Here is a 24,776-nt window from a genome sequence, read left to right as displayed (position 1 = left end):
TCTTTAGTTTTACTCAAAAAAGGGTGAGAAGGAAAAGCCAACAAACTGTAGTACAATCAGACCAACATTACTTTCTGGGGATATTTTAATACAGATTAAAAACCGTGCAGTAATTTCCATTACTGTTCAGGAACAAACCATGCCAGATAAACCTTATCTTATACTTTTGATCAGGTAACTTACAACATTGTGGGGATGCTGAAATCTTCAAAATAGCTTCCAACAAGGTATTCCAAGGTATGCTGTTTAGCAAACTAGTTGAGTAAGGGCTGGATGATTGGACAATCAAACATATGCATATCTGTCCTGAAAATTATACTCAAAGAATGCTCATCTATAGTTCTTCATGAAATTGGAAAGATATATTAACTTGGGTGCTATGAGAAATAGACTTTCATCTTTTATCTTTCAATGTTTTCATTAATTTGAATGAAGAATTGGAGGAAGTACTCATCAAATCTGCAGGGGGCACAACTTCTTGGTGGGATAGCTGAAATCCAAGAAAAGCTAAATAAAATTCAATATGATTGTGGTAAATTTTAGAAAAATTGGCTGAAAATAATAGAATGAAATTTAACAGAACAAGTGCAAAATTCTTCACTTAGGAATCAAACTTCAAACACAGAGGTATAGAATGGAGGAAACTGAGCTTGATCATTGTACTTATGAAAAAATATACTGTTATAGATTAAAAACTGAACTTGAGTTAATTGGGTGATGAGGCTATAAGAGTGTTTTTGCTCTGGATGGGGTGGTGCTTCCTTTAAAAGACCAAATCCGCAGTATAGGAGTACATTTCCATGCCTGCTGTTAGGGAAGGTGTTCCCAGCTTTAGCTGTTGCAGCCCTTTTTTGAGAACAAGCCTTGACAACAGTAGTTCATCTCCTTATACCTCAATGATAGAAAACCCTAAAATGCTCTACATATGAAGACTAATCAGAAACCACAGTTGGTACTAAATGTAGTGGTCTGCCTACTGGTGGACAAGAGCTGCTAAAGCTATATAACAACAGTTTTTAAGGTGTTGCTTTAATTTCCATTAAAGGAGGTGGCAGTTGGATACTATGACGGTGCTGAGAGCTAAAGAAACTATAGTACCTCAGGGTGCCTGGCTTCCACTCCAGGGATGGTCGGTGAGAACAATGGGAAGTTCCTGGTCCCTGGTCTTGATGGGTGGGTGGGCTGCATGTAGCAGTCATAAATGGCGGCTGGTTGCCAAGTGCCCAAATTTTTATCACATGACATGGGAACGCAGCAAATATCATAACTAGCATTTGTTCAGTGCCATAGTAACTTTGAATGGTTGCTGAACGAATGGTTACTAAGTGTGGACTACTTGTACCCTCAGATTGAAAAAAGGGCTCTAGTAATCCCAATATAATTTTCAACATCTTTTCTGTTTGGGTAGTAAAAAAGATATTATAGACCCGTGATGGCGAACCTATGGCATGCGTGCCCGAAGCAGCATGCGGAGCCATGTTGCCTGACATGCGCAGCATCGCCTGTTCCTCTTCCGGATTTCTGGCGTGCATGCACAGACAACGATCAGCTGGCCTTTGTGTGTGCGACAGTGCCAGAAACCAGAAGAGCTGGACTTCCGTTTTTTGGCGGGAGCATGTGCGCCAGCCAGCTGATTGGCGCATGGCAATAACCAGAAGACTTGCTAGCCAGCGCACATGCCCCCTGGGCAGCTCCTCTTCCTGGTCACAGCCCTGACGCGCGCAAAGTGCTCCCTTTTCGGCACTTGGTGCCACACACGTGCACAGTCCCTTCTTGGCACGGTGTTGAAAAAGTTCGCCATCACTGTTATAGACGGTTGACAAAAGGTGAGAATGTATCCATACTCTGCCTAACATTAAAAGACTATGTAACTCTCATTAAGTCCAGGCATTCCATTTGATGACAAGAGAAATTAAATCCTGGTAAATTTCTGATTCTTCAATTATTTTGTAATAATGGAAATATGCCAATAAAGTATATTTAACCATTAAACAAATTTAAAAGTTGCTAATTTATTTTAAAGATATTTATTAAAGCTATAACTGCAACAAGATGTCTTCCTAAAATAAATACGTACGGTTAGATCCTTATACATTTCATTATATCCAATAATTCAATTTATAGCTACCATAAACATTACTATCACCCTTGCAGGATAGTCAGGACAAATAGTATACCCAGCAGAACTAGCTCTACTTTATTATAAGCTTATGTTAACAGAATCTTGCAAGTCTGAAAGTATATTTTCCTTTCACCTTCACAGGGAACTTTCTGAGATACTTGTCATGAGTCATGACCATATTCCTTCAGCTCTTCTCTCATCTTCCAAAGTCATTTCCACCTACCATTACAATTCCTGAAGCAAGCTGTAAAACTGGCACATAGCATATTTAAGTTTAGAGTACCATCAACAAAAAGCAAACAGATTAAGAAACACTTCTCTAGCTAGTCATATGGGCTATATAGTAACCTCATGTCATCAGTAGCCTGTAAATGTTTGTGCCTTTAAGTATTGAGATTTATTTATAATTCTATAAAATCTTCAGAAGCAGGAGATGTTATTTCTTGGTTTATTTATACTATTTTGTTTGATTTTATTTTTTAATTTTATTTTCATATCTATTTTTCCTCAAAGGTCCACCCTTAACATTAATAAATTAATAGTGCTATATTCAGAACCTCTCATCACCCTTATGTCTTTCAGCAATTCTCTAAATTTTTCATCATAAACAACTAAATCAATAAATCATACTTTCATATTCATTTCTCAATCATGTATGTGTATGAACAAACTTACATTTAAATCATATGTTTTAAAACAGCAGATGTTTTCCTCAGCCATTTATTTAAACTAAAAATTTCTTCTTGGACATCTGAATGACCCAATCACTTTTATCGGTACTCTGTTGTCTCAATCCCACTCATTCATTCATGTCACCTACCAGTATAACATTTTTCCTGGATTCATTCCGAATGTTGTACAGTACAATTTTTCCCCAAAATACCAGTGGGGAATTTTCACCATTGATTTGACAGTAGCATGTAACTATCACCAAGCTTTGAATTTCTAATTTCATATATACCCACAACCATTTAGTTATAAAATGACAAGAAATGAACATTTAGAGAAAACACACAATCAACAACACCTTTAATGTAAATGAATTCACAAAATCAGAAGAGAACAAAAGACTACCCTTCTTGGATATTCACATTAGCAGAAAAAACAATGGCAAACCAAAAATCCAAATCCTTTATAAAGCAGCCCACGCTAACCAAGTACTCAACTACCATAGCAACAACCCAAGAATACCAAAAGAAACTGCATAAGAACTCTATTCAAATAAGCAAAAATGCATTGCAGTAACCCAGAACCCCAGAAAGCAGAGTTTATTTATATAACATTTTGCAATGTAATACCCACACAACTTCATTAAAAAGGGTCTATCTATACAACTAATCAATCAACCAATCAACCATTACAACTTACAAAAAGGATACCTCTTCCGTACATCAAAAACATTTCAGAAACCTCCAGTAGGTTGCTACAACCCCTTTATAGGCATCACCCTAGCCTACACAACAACAAAGCAAATTTATAGATTCAGTAATTAAAGGCAAAATAGAGTTATTCACAGCAATCATTTACTATGAAAAATACTACGCAGGACAAACAGGCAGAATGCATCCATAAACATCAGTTGGCAATCAGAAGACATTATAAAATTAATTTCACAGGAGAGAAAGTGTTCAATTACCTTTTCAACTAGAAAGCTGTATTGTATACATCTTAAATAAGATACTTTTAAGAATGCAAGAGAATTATTAGAAGTTTTGCATTCCACTAACTATCAACATGCAGGGGGAAAAAACTCACTTTCATGAACCATTCAAAAGGAAGAATCAAAAGTTAAAGAGAGAGGCAAACGGTCTGGAGCACATTTTTTGTTATCACATACCTATTAAATACCCAGATAAGAACCAGCACCTGATCATAATAAACACCAGGCAATAATATGCCAATCAAACAAAACCAACCAACCAACACATCGTGTCCAAACTTACACAAGGCTATAAAACAAACAAACAACAAACTACTCTTTAGTACTGATGATGTTACCTAATCTGATAATGAAACATCCGCAAGAACAAAACCAAGCTTAGAGAATTCTAAGGATCCAACAATTCAACATTTAGTCTCCACTAGCGCAATCTGTTCATTCTTTAATACTATTTTAGTCATTTCATTCATTCAGACATCTTGAAAACTATGTTTTTTCCCATGCACACAATCTCATCAACTATGTTAGAGCATCTTAATTCAGATTTATTACATTGTTCACTTTTCTTAAATATTTCAAGAATTTTTTTCACAAATAACATGTTTTTTATTTCATATATTAATTCATGTACTTTACCACACGTCTCTTACATACCCTGTCCTAATCTTTCCATATGTCACAGCCATCAACAGATGCACCCGTAAATATTGTCTCTACTTACTGTCCATCCTGTTTCTGGTCAAGCAAAGCTTTTACATAACACTATTTTTATAGTCTTAGTTGTATCCATGCCTCTTGTAGTATTTGACACTAATAGAAAGTTATAATCCAAGATTGAAAAGTACCTCCTTTCATACGTTATAAAAACAATTGTCCTTTCTGTCTACAAACAGAATGTAAGAAGCCATCCCCATATAAACTTCTTATACTTTTTATATGTCATTGCTGCTAGGAGCAACCAATCTGTTCTTTCTCTAAATAAAGCAATATAGCTCTACCATGTTACCTAGCAACAAATATTTCACTGCTACTCTCAAAAACAAGCTTGGTTTAATGTCAACATAATGTTTGAAATTATCTACATTTAAGTAGTTCACTCAAATGTTCAGAATATACTTTGTAGATTTGGAAGTCCTTCCTTCAACTTATAATTCTTACTGGATATGCTTTGGAGACTGTGGGTATGTAGTCCATCATACTTGGAGAAAATTAAATTGAGGAAGGCTGAAATAAGATTGTAAAATGTTTGATGGTGATAATTATGATGATGATTATGATGATATCCATTCATATAAAGAGTTCATTACATAAAACTATATCCTATCACTAATATGTAGAGTAGTTTTCAGAACTTTTCCTCAGCTCATTTTGAACTTCTGCTTTCCTGACACCAGCTTTATAGTTCTAGTCTAGTCTATATATTCTTCCTTTGTGACTTGACCCTCTTTCCACATTCTCTATATGCCTTTTTGCCTCTAGATATTCTTTGTGCTTTTTCTAGAATCTTATCAGCTTCTTCTACTGCCCTCCATTACACCTACTTTGTGGAATTGGAATTATACTTGTAATTATGCTTTTCTTCCACTGGCCATGTTTTTAAAAAATATTATACTAAACACATTTTCAACAGTACAAACAACAGCATTAAAGAATCAATGTGTTATGAATTAACAGCATAGTAATTTTTTAAAATGAAATAAAGAAAGAGGTGGAAAGAAAAAGATCTGGAAATATGTAATAAATATAAATATAACTCTAAAACCGTCTGCCGTATAGCTCAGAAGTATTTTCCCTTGACACTCGTAAACAAATACATAATTATTTAGAATATATATATAAAACATTAATAGCAAATCAGGTGTAGATTTTTTTTCAAATATTTTGTATTTGTCATTTAGTCAATCTCCATGCCTCTCCAAATTTAAATTCTTACTATGTTGTTCTCAGTACTGGGGATAACACAGAAACAGACACACTGCCTATGTGGTGGTAAAGGCCATGATCAGAGGACACTTTGCTCAACTTTGGCTAATGTCAGTTGCAGTTTTACCTGAGATAGGAAAAACTCACGATAGTGACTCCTACTCTTACCATCTTTGGACTCGATTTTTGTAATGTGCTCTAGGTGGGGCTGCCTTACAGGTATTACAAACATGAGGTTATCACACCTACCCTCTGGGCCTTGCACTGGCTTCCTGTTACCTTTCATTCACAATTCAACATGCTGTTTTTACTTTTCAAAATGTAAACGCCTTGTTAGGACTGTCTCCTCTACTCAGTTCCAACCATCCATTGCAGAGCTCCAAGGGAATCTTTTAGTACTCCATTTCTGTGAAGGATGGAGGCCCACAAATGTTTTAACATCCCTTGAAATGCAATCAGTTCCTAGCTTGTTAGGTTTAAAGAAATAATTAAACACATATTCATTGTAGAGAATCTTTGAATAATAGATATCACCCTCTATTTTAAGGCTTTGGGGTTGGCTATTTCATTATTTATATGTGGTGTAAATTAGGGGGACTGCTGCTTATGGTTTATGTTATGTAATTTTAATTGTACCCTATTATTCTTGTTATGACCATAACATGCAGAGTCTTTGACTATCACAAACAAAAACCTAAATAAATAAGCCATCCACACACTGTTTATCTTCGCCTGCAACTACACTAACATCAGGAATTAAAAGTAATGGTGCATGGCTAAAGAAAAAGAAGGCTTTACGTAAAATTATTTATATGTGTATAAAATAAAATACACACTAAGTGTCACAGAAACTGTCATTCTTTCTTTCTGGGCTCTTCCGCAATGCAACCTTAAGCAGCTTGTTTCCTCTGCTGAAACCTTGTCATAATAAAAAAGGACCAACTAGAAAATACACACAAAACCACCAACAATATCTTCAAAGGAACAAAATTCACTAGGAAAGAAGAAAACAACATGCTATCCTTTCTGGGTATCCTCATCAGCAGAGGCAGTGATGGCAAATTGGAAACACAAGTCTATCATAAAACCACCCACTACCACTTCCCACAAGAGCTCTGTAAGCATACTATTTAGACCAGCACAAACACACTGCAGAAATCTTGAAAATCAGAAAATCAGGACACTGGTAAGATCTCATATTAAGAATTACCTAGTGGCGATAAAAGCAGCGAAATGTAGCTACTTTGCTGCTCTTATTGCGTCATCAGATAATCGCCCGGCCGCCCTGTTTAGGGTGACCCGCTCCTTGCTCCACCAGGAAGCGCGGGAGGACCCCTTGGAGGGTAGAGCCGAGGATTTTGTTCAATATCTGTATGACAAAATCACTCAGATTCGGGAAGATCTGGACTCCGACTGGGTAGTCTCAGGGGGAGGGACTGGGGCAGGTCTTGAGAATGTTATCTGGGATGAGTTTGATCCTGTGACCCCTGAGGACGTGGACAGGATTCTGGGTAGACTGAACGCGACCACTTGTTTATTGGACCCGTGTCCCTCCTGGTTAGTGCTGGCTTCTCGGGAGGTGACACGAGGCTGGTTCCAGGGGATTATAAATGCTTCGTTGGGTGAGGGTGTCTTTCCTGCCGCCTTGAAAGAGGCGGTGGTGAGGCCTCTCCTCAAGAAGCCTTCCCTGGACCCAGCAATGTTGGTAAATTATCGTCCGGTCTCCAACCTTCGTTTTGTGGCGAAGGTTGTTGAGAGTGTGGTCGCGCAACAGTTCCCCCAGCACCTGGATGAAACGACGTATCTGGATCCGTTCCAGTTGGGCTTCAGGCCCGGATACAGCACGGAAACGGCATTGGTCGCATTGGTTGATGATCTCTGGAGGGCTCGGGACAGGGGGTGCTCCTCTGTCCTGGTCCTGTTAGATCTCTCAGCGGCTTTTGATACCATCGACCATGGTATCATGCTGCACCGGTTGGAAGAGTTAGGGGTGGGAGGCACTGTGTTGTGGTGGTTCTCCTCCTTTCTCTCTGACCGGTCGCAGTCTGTGTTGACAGGGGGACAGAGGTCGACCCCGAGGCCCCTCATATGTGGGGTGCCGCAAAGGTCGGTCCTCTCGCCTCTCCTGTTCAACATTTATGTGAAGCTGCTGGGCGAGATCATCCGTGGTTTCGGGGTGGAGTACCATCAGTACGCTGACGACACCCAGCTGTACATCTCCACCCCGGATCACCCCAACGATGCCCTTGAAGTGATGTCCCGGTGCCTGGAGGCCGTACAGATCTGGATGGGGAGGAACAGGCTCAGGCTCAACCCATCCAAGACCGAGTGGCTGTGGTTTCCGACGTCCCGATATAGTCAGTTGATGCCATCACTGACTATTGGGGGCGAATCATTGGCCCCCACGGAGAGAGCGCGCAACTTGGGCGTCCTCCTGGATTCACGGCTGTCTTTAGAAGAGCACTCGACGGCCGTGACCGGGAGGATTTTTTATCAGGTTCGCCTGATTCGCCAGTTGCGTCCCTTTCTGGATCGGGACTCATTACGCACGGTCACTCATGCCCTCGTCACCTCCCGCCTGGACTATTGTAATGCTCTCTACATGGGGCTCCCCTTGAGGAGCACCCGGAGGCTCCAACTGGCGCAGAGTGCAACCGCGCAGGTGGTAATGGGAGCGTCATGGCGCTCCCATGTGACACCTCTCCTGCGCGAGCTGCACTGGCTCCCGGTGGTCTTCTGGGTGCGCTTCAAGGTTTTGGTTACCACCTTTAAAGCACTCCATGGCTTAGGACCTGGTTATCTACGAGACCGCCTACTACCATCAATAGCCTCCCACCGGCCAGTACGCTCTCATAGAGAGGGACTCCTCCGGGTGCCGTCAGCCAAACAGTGTCGGCTGGCGACCCCTAGGGGGAGAGCCTTCTCGTGGGGGCACCTACCATCTGGAATGAGCTCCCCCCAGAGATACGGAAGATCCTGGATCTGCGCACCTTCCGCCGCGCTGTGAAGATCTTTTTATTCCATCAAGCGGGCTTGGCCTAATCTCCTCCCTCTTTTAATTTGTAAATTTTAATCTGTTTTTAAATTATTGGGGTGTTTTAATTTGTCCAGGTCAAAATGATTTAATTTGATTTTATCTGGTTTTTACATTTTTTGTATTTATGTATTTTATTGTTTGGCTGTTCACCGCCCTGAGTCCTTCGGGAGTAGGGCGGTATACAAATCAAATAAACTAAACTAAACTATAAACTAACATGTGCAGGATCAAGGTAACACATGAAACCACGCCCCCACCCCCAGTCCGTGGAAAAATCACCTCCACGGAACCAGGCCCTGGTACCCAAAAGGTTTGGGGGCCCTGATCTATACAACCTCTTCCAACAAAATGGATTTCCACGCAATTTCATAAAAAATATGCCTGACCACTCAACCCAATATAACACAATCAACAAAAGCTGTGAAAGGAATAACACTGCCATACATTAAAAACATCTCAGAAACTACCAACAGAATATTACAACAACATGGCATCACGGTAGCACACAAACCAATTAAAGCCCTCCAAAACATTCAAAGTAAACCAAAAGACTCAGCAGTCCCAGAAGAAAAAACAGGAATTGTCTACAATATACAGACAACATATTGCAGACTATGTAGAACAGGCAGAAAGTTAGCAGAGCATCCAATCAAGGAACTACCAAAATCACTTCCACCAACATTGAAAAGGTAAGCTACAAGTATATAAAATGAGAGCAAACCCCATTAGCTGGGGGGGGGGCAAGATGTTCTAGAGGGCAGGTGCAACAGCAGAGAAGGCCTTCTCCCGAACAGGGCCAGCTGAAATACTCAGGGCAACAGGGCCCGCAGTATGGCTCCCTTGCCATGGAATGGGCCAATCCCAGTGGAATGAAATGGTTCCTCAAGTAGTCTGGCTCCATACCATGAAAGGCTTTAAAGGTGATTACCAACAATCTGAATTGCACTTGGAAGCAGACCGGCAGCCACTGCAGCTCACAGAGCAGTGATGTTACATTAGCCATTCTTGGGGCCCCAATAACCACCCACGCTGCGGTACTCTGCACCAGCTGAAGCTTCCAAATGCTCTTCAAGGGTAGCCCCAAGTAGAATACATTGCAATAGTTCAACTGTGAGATGATGGGCCTGAATGACTGAGCGCAGAGATTCCTGATCTAGGAAAGACTGCAACTGGTGCACAACCTGAAATTGCATGAAGGTCTTCTAGCTGCGACTGCCACTTCCTCTTAAGCAGGAATGGCAAGTTCAAGGAGAACCCCCCAAGTTGTGGACTGGATCCATCTGGGGTAGTGTCATCCCATTCAGAATTAAACCTGGCAAAGTCCCAGATTTTAGGGTCCCGTGAACCCAAAGCCATCTGGTCTTGTCGGGGTTCAGTTGAAGCCTGTTGTCCCCCATCCAGCCCCACAGCCTCCAGGCACCAAGAGAGGGCAGCAACAGCATCACCTGGTCACCAGGGGTGGAAATACTGAGTTGGGTATCGTCAGTGTGCTGCAGATACCTCACCCCATGGTGACGGATGATCTCACTCAGTAGCTTCATATAGATGTTACAAAGGAATGAAGAGAATACCGAGCCCTGTGGCACACCGCAAGATAGCAGCCAAGGGCTGGACCTCTCACTTCCTATTAACACTGATTGGGACCGGCCAAACCAGTGCAAGACTGTGCCATTCAACCCCAGCCCCATAGCCAACCCAAAAGGTTGCCATGATTGATGGTTGCACTACCCCCATTCTGCTCTCGCCAAAGATCATCAACGAAAGTACTATAAATAATTTTACAATTAATTAAACAAATTAGAACTATATAACATATGTAAAATGTAAGACACCAGGGTGCTTCCTTTAGAAAATATGCATCATCTATTTTATTTATTGTCAAAATATATATTTGCATTCTTTTTAAATGTTTCATATTATTTTGCCTTTTCCTTCATACTACATGTGTTGTTTCTATATTGTATCTGTATACATTAGGTAATTGTTTCTATACATGTATATTTCTAACTAATTCCACTTATTGTAAGCAAATCATTTCAACTGTTTTTCTAGTGTTCTGATGTAGAAGTAGTCCCTGGAAACATATTGGGACTTTTGGTTCAATAAAGAACACTTTTTTCTCATACCATTTTCTTCTTACTTCCCAGCAGTTGATTGGTGTATTTGTTCTTGTTGCTCAAATATTGCTTTGAATTTTCATATTACTTTCGATACAGCTAAATGTATTGGTTTCATGTATAAACCATGTCTTGTTTTCATTACAACTAAAAAAATCAGTCACTCCAGCTCATACAAGAGAAGTGAAAATTTGTTTCACTAGTCAAATCATACTATATATTCAAACTCTTACAAGTTCTATGTATGTTTACTATTTGAAAAAAATAGAAACTGCTTCATATATCCTTTCTGATTACAAATGTCCGCAGGGAAAATATGTGGAGGAAAAATATTTGCAGAATACAATTTGCAATAAAATATATTGCAAATATATGTGTATAGAATATTTTTCCGAGTAAATGTGCTCATAACCTGACACATAATTACAACTAAGAAGCAAGCTCATCAATTACTTAACTTAATCCCACTGAATTAAGTGGAACTGTAATATTCTAAAATAATAGTTTATGAGACCTAAAAGTATTCCATCTTTGAAAATGCAGCAGTATTCCACTTAGCCACCGTTCTACTAGACAGTGGTTACACTATAAAGGTTTGCACCCTGAACTCACTGTTACCTTGAGATAATAAGCCTTCTGGGTTAATGATGATCTCTGATTTCAATCTATAGAATGTCACCTGTGGATCAAGTCATTACCCCCATGCCTTTGAAAATAATAAGAGCAAAAAGGAACAGCAACTCTACAAGTCTGAGACTCACTTCTGCATCGGACGCCTCTATTCCTGGGAACTTTGAAAGCCGCGCAGTCCTAGGCAAGCCAACAACATGAAACTTTACAATCTAACAACGGAGAATAGCTCGGAGCAATAAATAAATAAATAAATAAATATTGGAATCTAACTTCCCCTTAAGACTCTCCAGTGCTCAACCACTGAAAAGTGCATGCCCGCTTTTAACCATAGCTTTAAAATACAGGCAAGAAACCCACTGAAAATAACGTCGTCGTCCCCCCGGCATCACTGCACCCCGAGACGACGAAACCTCCCCCTCCAGCACGTCATTCCTAGTAAGACGCCTTCCCTCAGTTCAGGCGCTCTCCAGAAGAGCAGGAGAGGCACGCATATTCGGCGCCTTTGTCTCTCTGCATTTTGCCACTTTCCCCCCTTTCTTTCCAATGGACTATTTTTAGGCACCGCGACATTCCTGAAGGCCTGGCGCTCGGAGGGGACGGGGGCGGGGAGAGAGAAAGAGCCCGAAACTGCCACCGGGAGCTGACGTCCACTTCGCAACAGCCCAGAACTGGTGGCAGGTGGCAACGGGACAGGTGCCTTCCAACCGGACTCCCCTCCCCTCACCGCGGGTCCCCTTTTCAGGTTGTCCTGGGGCCCAGCCCTCCCTGCGAGCCGCGCATGCAGAGGCAGCCATCCCGCCCTCGCTTACTCATCAGCCGCTCCTCTCACCTAGGCGCAGCAAGGCGGCGGCGGCGGCGGCAGCTGCCGTGACTGAAGCGAGGCGAGCGCGAGCAGGCGGGGGCCGCCAGCCAAGCCGGGGATATTTCTATTCCGCAGCGATGCTTCTCCGCCTTTATGCATTTTTCCTTCCCGGCGACCTAGGCAGGGGCGCCGCAGCCGAACCGAACCGAGATATCGGCCCCCCACACCTCCCGCCCGCCACAGCCGAGGGAGGAAGGAGAGCGGGAAAAAAAGGAGGGGGAGGACGAACGCGCGTCCTCGGGTCCTCCTTTCCCGCGCTCCCGCCGCCCGCTCGCGCTTGAGCCAGAAGCCGTTCCGCGCCGCCCGCCTCCCCGTTTTGTCCCGCCGAGGGCCTCGGCCATTCATCACTCACCGGGCTTTCCCGTGCGGAGCGGAGGAGTCTCGGAGCACGCCGCGCCGGTTGCGGGAGGGCACGTTGCCGAACTACCGCTGCGCAGCGCCGCGCCTCCCTCCTCTCGCATCCCCTGTTACTATGGATATTCTCCCAGTGTCTCCTCCGCTCCCGCCTGCACAGGGAGAGGGAAGGAGCTGCTCGAGGGGCGCCCACATGCCGCCGCTTAAATGACCCTCCTGCTGCGGCGACAGCCGCTTCTCTGCCCGACCTCAGCCCCCGCAAGGCTGCTTGGTTGCTGTCCCGCCGACACCGGCTGCTTCCCCGAGCCTGAGCCGGGAGAAAGAAGGCTGGGAGCTGCTGGCGCTCCCGCTTCCTCAAAAACGCGAGAGCGCGCAGAACGCCCCGAGGTCGGGGCACAAAGGGGAACCTCGGAGCTTCCGACCGGTAGGGGAGGATGGGTCTTTAGCCGCGAGCCCCCCCTCCCCCCCCGACAGTTTGGGCTATTGCGGTTGCTGAGTCCCTAATCCTGTTGCTCATCCCTACTGAGAATCGCCCGGGAAGCCTGGCATCGCTCGGCAGTAACCGGCGGGTTTAAAAACCAGCGGCAGAGTTCTGCAGTACGGTAGCCGGTTCGAGTTATGGCGCGTTGCCGCGTCCCGATCCCTATTCTAGGATGGGTGTATTTGCTGCTTCAGGGCGTCCTATTTCAGGGAACCTCACTGCAGTAACAATGCAATCTTTCTTTTGCTCTCCTGATCGCAGGAAGCAAATAGCCATCTGATGCACCGCGGAAAAATGGTGCCCATTTCTTGATATACCAAGGAAACAGGAACCAAAAAAAAAAAAAAAATGACATAAGAAGAGTCCTGCCCCCTGGAAATTGCGTTAGACCGTTTTTCAATACATACACTTTCATAGCGCAGCGAACACACTCAAACCGAAGATGGGGAATAGAGGAATGTTTCTTCCTCTCCAGAACTGCAGGATGATAGTTTAAGGAGTAGGGAGCAAATTTCCTGCTATTTAAAGAGATTCTTGGTAATCCCACCCAATCCAGAGCACAACTATCCTAGCCACAGAAAAAAGCCAGGGGAGGAGGAAGTAAAGGAGGAAATAATGCTCTGAGATCTTTGCTACCTGGTCCCCGCTGTGTTTTCTCTGAGTAGGCTAATGTATAGCAGCTAAGAGAAGGCCAGCGATCAGGTGGAGACTGGAGACCCTAGGTTGATTGGTTGGTTGGTTGGTTGGTTATTTACAAGACTTATCACTGCCTATTGCACCCAGTGATAGGGGCCTCACAACAATAAATATTAATGCAAACAAATCAACCCTTCTCACTATATCATGGACACCCTGATTTAGCTCAGCCCCATCCTAGCCCAATGCTTGTGGGAAGACCTATTCTTCATAAACTTTCAGAAGGATAAAAGGGTGCATTTTTCACTTTTGCTTTTAAGTTGTTATGCACTTCCTTGATTCACTTTATTAAGATGTCTATAAAAATATGGCTTCAACAATGCTAATACACACACACTGGCATACCTCTGAAGAGAATCCTCCGAAGAGATGATGGTGGAATATAAGCATGCAAAGAAAATATATATCTTTTCTCCAAAAGCCCCAATATATTTTTCATTATCTAAAAAGGTTAAATCACGGCAACCGGAGCAAAGTTTATTAAGATGAGATGCTTTGTTACTTCAAGTAACTTCTTTAGTCAAAATGAAAATTGTTTGGATAGGCATAGAATCAGAGGGTCATTGGAATGTACTAAGTCTGCCCTACTGACCACAGGGAGTTTCTCCCCAAAATGAAACGCACTTTGTAAAATGAAAAGTTGATTTTCAGGCCAAAAGTATCTAAAAAGGTTAAATCATGGAAACTATTATCTATGCCTAAGCCAAAAAAATTTGCAGTCGGTATGGCAGAGTTAATACATTCCAATAATGCTCTGACTCTATGCCTAACCAAAAAAATTTCATTTTGACTGAAGAAACTACTTGGATGAGTAATGAAACATCTCAGCTTAATAAAGTTTGCTCCAGTTTTCATGATTTATACTTTTTATATATTTTTGTCCAGGATGTCTTCATGTAATATTTTTCTTTAGTTCAATATAAATCTTTGGACATGTAATATTAAACAATTAAACAGCTACAAGTAAAAATCCCGTAGAGCTACAGGTAACCCTTGACTTATGATTGATCATTTAATGACAGTTTACACTCAACAGTGGCCTCAGAACAGGTGCTTTACAGCCTGTAAAGTACTTCTGGCTGTCATAAAATGTCACATGACCATATTTTGGGTGCTTGGCAAACTGTTTGCATTTATGACTGTATAAATTTATGACTTTCAGAATGCTGACTTTCGGAGGGGAAAATGCTAGCAAAAGGCAGCATTCTGAATCTTCCAAAACAATAGAGTTCACTAATGTTTTGACCATATTTGAGGTCCATTCATCCAACACACTGAGGAACAGAATTCTAAGTCTGGCAAAAGCTCAAGCAAATGCCATCATTCTTCCCACTGGGGCAGGGAGAGATCCAGGCTCTCCACTTAATGATCTGTATGGTAGTTTAACAACCACAACTGTGAGAGCCAGGATTACCATTGTTCAGCAAAGCAAATGTGGCACCTCACTTAACGACCACTTCACGTAATGTCCAAGATTCCGGGCCAATTATGGTTGTAAGTGGAGGACTACCTCTACTTATTTTAATAAATATATTCTGTTTAGCAACTGTAACATCTTTAATAGGAAAATTCAGGCAAGCAAGTAATTGTTCATAGACCCAATCTGTTCAATATAAATAAGTGTAAAGTGATAAATATTGTCCCCCCACTCCAAACAAGTCTATATTTCTCTTTATATGTAGATGACTTTTGAACTTACAATACTGTAACTTAGCAGGAATATCAAACACACATCTAACCCAAAGAGCTACGCAAAGGGAACTGAAGTAAAGCTGACATTGATATTGACACAATACAACTCAAATACTGTCTATAAATCTGTGATAAGACCACATATGGAATACCTTAATAGAAGTAAAGGTAGAAAAACTACCACAAAATCAATTAGACCAAACAATACCATTACAAAGAAAGCCTATAACCGTGATGGCGAACCTATGGCACACGTGCCACAGGTGGCACACAGAGCCATATTAGTGGGCACGCCAGCTCAGCTCTGGGGCGCATGCGCGTGCCAGCCAGCTGATTTTCGGGCCTTCTGGGCCCACCAGAAGTAGGGAAACAGACTGTTTCCTGCCTCTGGAGGGCCGCGGGGGGGGGAAGGCCCGTTTTTCTTTCTTACCTGCTTTCCAACTCCCTTGGAGGCCCTACGGAGGCTGAAAGGGCCCATTTCCCAACTCCCGGTGGGACAGGAAGTGACGTTTTTTCCTGTCCCCAGCCTCCAGAGATTCCTAGAGAGGCTCCTAGAGACTCCTAGAGAGGCTCCAAGAGACTCCTAGAGAGGTTCTGGAGGCTGGGGACAGCAAAAAAGGTCACTTCCTGTCCCACCGAGAGTTGGGAAATGGGCCCTTTCAGCCTCCGTAGGGCCTCCAAGGGATGGGAAAGGCTGTTTTCTCCCTTCCCAGATGCATAGAGAGGATCTGGAACAGGTAAGAAAGAAAAACGGGCCTACGAGGCCATCATGTGCCAGGAGCGGGGGTGGTCCAGTCCAGGCTTGTGAGGTTCCCAGATGCCTCCAGTTCTTTACTTTATAAAGTTCAATGCTAGTTTAGATAGACCTATGACTGGGTCCAGGAAAATTCCTTATGTTTTTATCACCTAGATCTCTTTTACATAATATTCAGATAAATAATGCTAAAAATGATTGAAAATAATTGTCGACTATTGAATTCTCAACTATTTGAAGCTCAATCTCAACAAAAGTTAAAAATTGGTAAGTACTTTTGTTTTCCATTTAATATTATACTTCGGACCAACAGTGTTAATAATATTAGATTAAATTGCAAAATACAATATTTTATCCTCAAATAAAAGCCATCAGGTCCTTGACCCCCAAATTACCTTCTGTATACATAAACCAAGAAAACTAATAAAAGCACATTGGTTAATTTAATTACTCATAAAATATGTATTTTCTGATCTACTGTTGACACTGATAAACTTTGACTCATTATTTTTCTCATACATTTTTCATTCAAAATCTGAAAAGCACTCTTCAGTTTTAAAAATCACTTAGATTGACAACCTGGACTTCCAGCTCAGGCTTAAAGGCAACTCCAAGACATCATTTCAAGACATATCTGGGACTAGATCATAATGGCGCATATTAGATAATGTTGAACAAACTTCACTGGCCTCAGATTCATTTCTGTGTACAAACTAAATGCTGGCATTCACTTTTAAAACTCTGCATTCAATGCGATTTCAAAACCTGCAATATCTTCTACATTAACTTAATTTGACATCAGATACTTCTGCCTTCTGATGAAACATATGAAGTGATCAGAAATAAAGCTATGAATAAAATACTGGATTCCCAATCATTCATATTATAATGGCAAACAAAGGATTGTCAAAAGATTGTGTGGTAGTCTTTTTACCAAAGTCTTAAACAGTGGTTATTTGTCCATTGTGACATATAGTTAATTAATATCTGCAAATAACAACAGTTAGCCATATACCGTATTTTTCGGAATATAAGATGCACCGGAGTATAAGATGCACCTACCTTTTTTGGTTGTTTTTATTTTTAAAGTTTTTTTTTATTTTTTAGACAAACACACATACAAACATACAATGTATCTTCTTTGAACAGAGTGTTTGGCTGGTTCACAAATTTAAACAGTGTTTAGTCATTTCAATTAAATTTACAATTTCTATATTTCCTTTTTGCCATATTTATTCCTCATCTATTTTTTTTAAAAAACCAATATTACCCTTCATTCTCATCTCTAATCTTAATCAAATTCAATTTTTCCCTTCTATTCTATATTATACCCCTTCCCATTGTCATCTATTTTTATATCCATCCTCACATTGGTTAATTATTTAATATTACAATTGTTTAATACAAATTCAACATTTTTATATAAATCAATTAGTTATAACTATGTTTTTTGTATATTAATCAATATGAACATGAATATTCCAATTATTTCCATGCAATCCAATTTCTTACAAATTAATTAATTATATTTACCAATAATAATAAACCAAATAATTTCCCCCATATATTCCTCCAAACCACAACTTAACCATTTCTGCTTTCAACACAATATACAATTAATAGTATCTCAATTATTACAATTCCCTAGTTAAATAGAGCTTTTTTTCTTTTGTGTTTTAAAATCTTGAACTCTCTTCTTTTGCCATAAATTTCCCATTGTTTGCACCTACCTTTTTTGGTGAGGAAAAAGAAAAAGAAATCTCTCTGCCTCATTTTGTCACATTGCAGCAAAGAACCTGCTTTACTTTCAGTTTCGTTTTTTCAGCATAGCTAGGGGAAAAAAATCTGCTCCAGCACTTTTTGCAGCAAGCAGGAGAGCCCTGCGCAAAACAGCTGAGAGCAAATCAGCTGAGAGTCGGGAGGCCGCTCTAATCAACTTATGCTAATTAACCTATGCTGAAGCTGAAAGGGGCTGTTTTTTCTTGCTGTTTGCTTGCAAGAAGGTAACTGCTGCGAGGCACAGGACAAAGGGTGGGGGCCAGTGGGTGGGCAGAGCTACATTCGTTGTATAAGACGCACCTAAATTTTCACCCCCTTTTGGGGGGTAAAAAGGTGCGTCTTATACTCCGAAAAATACGGTAGTTTTATAATATGGGAATTTCCCAGGTCTAAGACTATTTGAAGAAAATTGGTTGCTTTAGATTTGTATTTATATTTGGACTCTCTGTCCCCAGTTGTGTCTACCCATCCTGTCAGATCTGACAGAAGAGGCATTCTCTGGGAACATTTTCAGTTGTGGTTTCCACTCTCTAGAACAACATTCCCCCAAAGATTAGATTTGCCCCAACCCTATTGGTCTTTTGTAAGATCTTAAAGTTTTGGGTTTTTTACTAAGCATAGGGATGTGGCAATAGAGTTGAGTTCATGTCATGGTTGTATTAATTGTTGTATTGGTTGGTCTTTTAATCTAGCTGTTATACAGGTAGTCCTCAATTTACAACAGTTCATTTAATGACCGTTCGAAGTTATCATATCACTGAAAAAAGTGACTTATGACTGTTTTTCATATTGCAACCATTACAGCATCCCCATAGTCATGTGATCAAGTTCAGATGCCTGGCAACTGACTCATGATGGTTGCAGTGTTCCGTGGTCATGTGATCACCTTCTGACAAGCAAAGTCAAAGGGGAAGCCAGATTTACTTCACAACTGTGTTACTCATTTAACAAGTACAGTCATTCACTTAACAACCGTGGCAAGAAAGATCATAAAATGGGGCAAAACTCACTTAACAGATGCCTCACTTAGCTACAAAAATTTTGGGTTCAATTGTGGTCATAAGTTGACTACCTTTATATGTTATTTATTAGTTTGTTATAATAATTTATCTTGTTTTTAATCATTGTTACTCACTCAGAGTCCTGTATCTGAGATAAATGGAATAAATAAATAAATTTTAATATTTTTAAAATGTATCTAATCTAATTTTTTTCTGTATGAAATATAGTACTACAGAACAAATGACAAAATGCAAAACCCAATGTAAATCCCAAGAGATTAAAAAAGCCTGAGTTTAGAACACATTGAGGATAATGTAATTATTATAATACAGATCACATTATTGTAATGATTTATGAAATATTTAGTCTTTCTACCTTCAATCTATTTTAATAAAATGCCCCTAGCTATTCCGTAGATACTTTCATTATATATTAACTTCTGTATGCAATGGGTAAGTATATTGCTCATTTATGTTCAAGCAATGATACAAAAGATGAATTGATAGTGTTCATTAAGAGCTTGGACTCAAATCTGGTCTGGAACAAAAAGGGTAAGTTCAACTTTTGCTAAATACTGTCTTTCTTATATCCTTCTCTTTCTAAATAAAACAACCTATTTATACAACGGCCAACACAGTTCTGTTTAGTTATTCTGTTTGGCTTCTTGATTACACATCTGCTCTGTGTAATTTGTATAGCAGCATCTTTACTAAGAGTTACATGATACCCAGTATCATGAAAGATTCTTTATATCTGCTGAACCATGGAGGCATTTTTCTGTGATAATATGGAACCATCAATATGCCTGAATCAACACAATTGACTATTTGTAATTTTTTACATGGTTTTAGGTTGAGGATTTAGGTTGAGTTCTTTGTGGATTTGTTACTATCATATTGAGTGCCTTACCATTTCAAAGTGAGTTAACAGCTACTTTGTGATACTATTAGGTCTTCAATGAAAGGCTGGATATGAATGGCTTCTTGGTACTGGTTTAACTTAGGTTTCAATTTCTTGCAGCTATTTTCAGTTATTAGAAAGACTTGTACAGCAGTGCCGTATCCATTTTTATAGGTGGTGGTGATTCCATTAATAGGTATTATTTCAATCCAGCCTCTCGTGATGACTTACCCTGTTCATGTTAATTGAACCTATAAATAATCTTCAGATTCATTCTTTTTTGGCATTGTATCTGTTCTTGAATTGTTTTTGTAACTTTGCACATTTTAGCCATAGATTTATGCTTTCTGCGTTTGTACCAGAAATTTACCTATTTCTGCCTATGTGCTGGACATTTTTAGATTCCTATTTCTAAGCTTTTTGCCTGCTGTTGGTTCCTTTGCTCAAGCCAAAACCACGTTTCTGACTAGAATCTGTTGGTTTCTTTCTTTTCCAGAAGTCTGTAACCATTATTGTAACATATCAATTATATATTGATATATAATATATAAGAGCCTTGGTGGTGCAGCGGACTAAGTGCTGTTATGTAGCACTTAGTTCCCAGCTGCCTGCAATTAGTGCGAGTTCAAATCTCACCAGGCTCAAGGTTGACTCAGCCTTCCATCCTTCCGAGGTAGGTAAATTGAGGACCCGGATTGTGGGGGCAATAAGCTGACTTTGTAGAAACACTGCTTATGGGGGGCTAAAAGCCCTAATAAGCAGGTATATACAAAAGAATGAAGGCTATTCCTATAAGTGCATTGTAAGCCGCCCTGAGTCTTCGGAGGAGGGCAGCATATAAATTGAACTAATAAATAAATATTGTGGCAAATGATACGTATCATTTGAAGAAAAAACAGAGCTTATGGGTGACTTTTGCTGTTTCATATATAACAATAATGTTTTATAGGGACAAGTTCACCTCTGTTAGTAGGCAATCTTGTACATATTTGTGTCTTATGCCTCAAACAAAGACAAATGTATTAGGTGGATTCATAGCAAATGGAAAGCCATATGTAAAGAATGTGCATCGGGAGATCTCCAGCAAACTCAAAGGACGGGACATCAAGCTAGTTGTCACAAAGTTCAGTCTTGATATGGGTATTTTGTTAATTATTTGAATGAATAGAAGGTGATATGGCTGCTAAAAAGAAAATACCATTGTGGATTAAAATATTTAGACAGTTTCCAAATCGTTGAAAGCAATAGTTGTACTGTATTTTTTAGTGGTCAGCCTTCTCCCTGAGTAATATGTTTACAGTAATTCTGGAGATTATATTTTAAGAAAAATCTATAAAAAATGGAAAGATAACAAAGAGCCACAAGAACAAAAGGGAGACGGGAAACAATCTTATAAATACTATAGATACTGAGATGACTAAGTACAGGTAGTCCTCAGCTTACGACCACAATTGAGCCCAAAATTTATGTTGTTAAGTGAGAAATTTGTTAAGTTTTACGACTGTTTTACGACTTTCTTTCCAATTTGTTAAGTGAATCACTGCAGTTATTAAATTAATAACATGGTTGTTAAGTGAATCTGATTTCTCCGTTGACTTCGCTTTTCAGATGATTGCAAAAAGGGATCACATCATGGCTCTGGGACACTGCAACCATCATAAATATGAATCAGTTGCCAAGCATCCAAATCAGTGATGGGTTGCTCCCAGTTCGCACCAGTTTGCACGAACCGGTAGTAAAAAAATTTAGTAGTTCGGAAAACTGGTAATAATATTGGCTGGCCACGCCCCCGAGCTGGTCCCCAGCCCGGTCGCCGCTTGCTTACCCTGCCCACCTCATCAGAGACTTTTTTTTTAACTTTTAAAAGCATTTTTTTACAACCTGTTTGGCTGAAAAAATGCTTTTAAAAGTTAAAAAAAAAAGCCTCTGATGATTGCGCAGCTCAGCTGGGATCTTCAGAGGCTTCTAAAAGCATTTTTTCCTGCAACCTCTTAAGGTTGTAGAAATAATGCTTTTAAAAGTTAAAAAAAAAAAAAAAGTTGGCCACGCCCACCCAGTCACATTACCCCCAAGCCACGCTCACAAAATAAGCCTCGCCCACAGAACCAGTAGTAAAAATTTTTAGAACCCACCCCTGATCCAAATCTTAGTCCCGTGACCATGGGGATGCTGTAACAGTTGTAAGTGTGAAAAAGTCATGTCACTTTCTTCAGTGCCATTGTAACTTTGAACGATCACTACATGAACTGTTGTAAGTCAAGGACTACCTGTATAGGTTATTTATCTATAAATAACCTATAAATAAAAGAGCCTTGGTGGAGCAGTGGACTAAAGCGCTGTTAAATAGCATTTAGCTGCCAGTTGCCTGCAATTACTGCGAGTTCTAATCTCACCAGGCTCAAGTTTGACTCAGCCTTCCATCCTTTCAAGGTAGGTGAAATGAGGACCCGGATTGTGGGGGCAATAAACTGACTTTGTATAAAAAAGAACACTGCTTGGGGTGGGGGGAGCGAAAGCCCTACTAAGCAGGTATATACAAAAATATGAAGGCTATTGCTTAACGCATTGTAAGCCACCCTAAGTTTCCGGAGAAGGGCGGCATATAAATCGAACCAATAAATAAATAAATAAATAAATAAATAAATAAATAAATAAATAAATAAATGTCTGTATCTGTCAGGCTGAGCATTGTATGTAACGAATCTAAACCCTCCTTCCTTCAAAACATTTCCTCTTGAGTTCTGAAGCTCCTTAGGTAATCAACTTCTAAAAAAACTTCGTGTGAAACATTTCATAACCTCCCATCTCAAGCATTTTAAAAATAGAACAAAAAAAAAAAAAAAACCCTCACAGCCCAAACTATATTAGCAGTTTTAATTTTCCAAGAATTAATCTATAATTATTCATTAGTAAACAAATAGAGCTAATTGCATTTTATTCTGTCTTTTTTTGGAACCTTTTCCTCTTTAATAAATGTTTGATGCAGATGGCATAACTATTAACTGCTGATTGAAGAAACACTCTCAAGACAACATTTTGAATTCAGGTTCTCCTTTTCTCATTTTTCCCCTTGAGTATAATTCAGTTTGGTATATACCGTTTTTTCAATTATTTGGAATTATTTGCTCTGTTAATTATTTTGAATTATTATGTACCGGTAATCCTCCTGCCCCAAAATACTTTTAAGAACAAAAAAATTTCCATTGAAAATTCAGAAATATATAAAGAAAATAACTCTCAATGTCAGTCACATCCGTCTTCTATCTTTCACAATTTGTACAGTATTATGCACAGGTAGCTTAGAAAGCAAGTCATCCATTAAAGAGAACATCTGCACAGACTGGGAAAGTAATAATGTCAAATCCATTTACAGTAAGAGCTTTATATATCTTCCTTGGTTAAAAATGGGTAAGTCTCTTAACTCTGCTACTAATTTTCCATACCAACAATCTAGGGCATTCCTCTCAATAACTCAGCCTCAGTTGTGATGGTGGGGCCTCAGCTGAGTGAGTCATTTTCATCACCCGCCCTTTCAGTAGTTGTATCAGTAAATACACCAATTTCTGTCAATCATGGACCCAGTTTATTTTTCAGCAAGATTGACATAATTATACGTATGAGAGACACAATCCTACTAAACTTTTACCAGATTCCTTAAAAAGCAAAAAATATACAGCCAAGTATTCACTATGGAATTAATTGAAAAATACTTTTTCAAAATCATCTTTCTTGCACTGTATCGGTTTTCTGACCTTAAATATTATATTTCAATCTTCTTCCTTTTTTTTCCAGTAATTTTTATTTTTATTCAGACAATTAAAATACAAAATTCTTCCTACTGAATAAATTCACACTTAATTTGTACAGAGTTTCTTTGGCAAAGAGAATATTATATCTTCTATGATTAGCAAAATGATTTAATTATAGCGGTTTGATTCAGGTTCCTAATTAGCATAGTTGTGCTGACTGAAGCAAATATATCTATGAAAAATAATGCTTCTTTGTAACAAGCCTGAGTCTTGATGCTATTTATTAATTTGTTTGTTCATTATTTATTTATTTATTTATTTATTTCAGTGTTCTTATAATTCTGGGATGCTAAAAGCGCCCCAAAATTCAAAAGCAAAAATTAAAAGGACTATAGTAATAACAGAATCATCTAAAACATTCATAAAATATATGGTATGCCTAGATGTACAAAAAAACAAACAAACAAAATATCTGTTTTATCTAGACAGGTTGGACTCAGCTAGCATCCTGGCTTTAGCATCGGGAGAAGAACCAGGTTTCAACGGATAACAAGTTGGAATCTTCAGAATCAGGGGTGGGGGTGGATGATGGTTGGGTAGATGAGGTCCAGGATTTTAATCCAAATTTAAGTTGCAGTTTTAAATCATGATTTGCTTTGCAATTGGCAAGCATAATTGTTGAATTTGTTGAAATAGGAAACTAGTTGATTAAACATTGACTACCATACACTAAGAAAAGTGAAGTAAAGTTCTCTATATGTATCCTAATAGGCTTCTATGTATCAAATTATTAATATACAAGACTTGGTACACAACCTGGGGGTCCTGTAACAAACTTCAGTTGGTGCAAAATGCAGTGACATGGGCAGTTATGTTTGCATCTAGATCTACACATCTCTGCTTTGCAAGCCACATTGGCTACCAGTTTGCTTCTGGATTCAATTTAAGATGATGATGACCTGATTTAAAGGCAGGGGGCTATGCTATTTGTGGAATTATCTTTCCCCAATTATGT

The 24,776-nt window shown here is 39.8% G+C and overlaps 1 protein-coding gene across 24 annotated transcripts in view; it reads right to left on the bottom strand.

Annotated features, from left to right (window-relative positions):
* Positions 1-24,776, bottom strand: part of ANKS1B (ankyrin repeat and sterile alpha motif domain containing 1B) — a 301,097-nt gene that overhangs the window by 38,580 nt on the left and 237,741 nt on the right. The window contains exon 1 of one of the 24 annotated variants that reach the window (XM_087873963.1): positions 12,707-13,125. The exons of the other annotated variants lie outside the window; for them this stretch is intronic. The gene's annotated coding sequence lies outside the window, so the exon portion shown is untranslated. Of the gene's footprint in view, positions 1-12,706; positions 13,126-24,776 lie in introns of those variants that run through there. 24 annotated transcript variants of the gene reach the window in all.

Source organism: Pantherophis guttatus, chromosome 7 (assembly GCF_059756535.1).
Source record: "Pantherophis guttatus breed Tessera chromosome 7, ASM5975653v1, whole genome shotgun sequence".
In the NCBI taxonomy this organism is placed as follows: Eukaryota; Metazoa; Chordata; class Lepidosauria; order Squamata; family Colubridae; genus Pantherophis; species Pantherophis guttatus.
The sequence above is the reverse complement of the archived record's forward strand: the minus strand, read 5'-3'. Positions and strand labels throughout refer to the sequence as shown.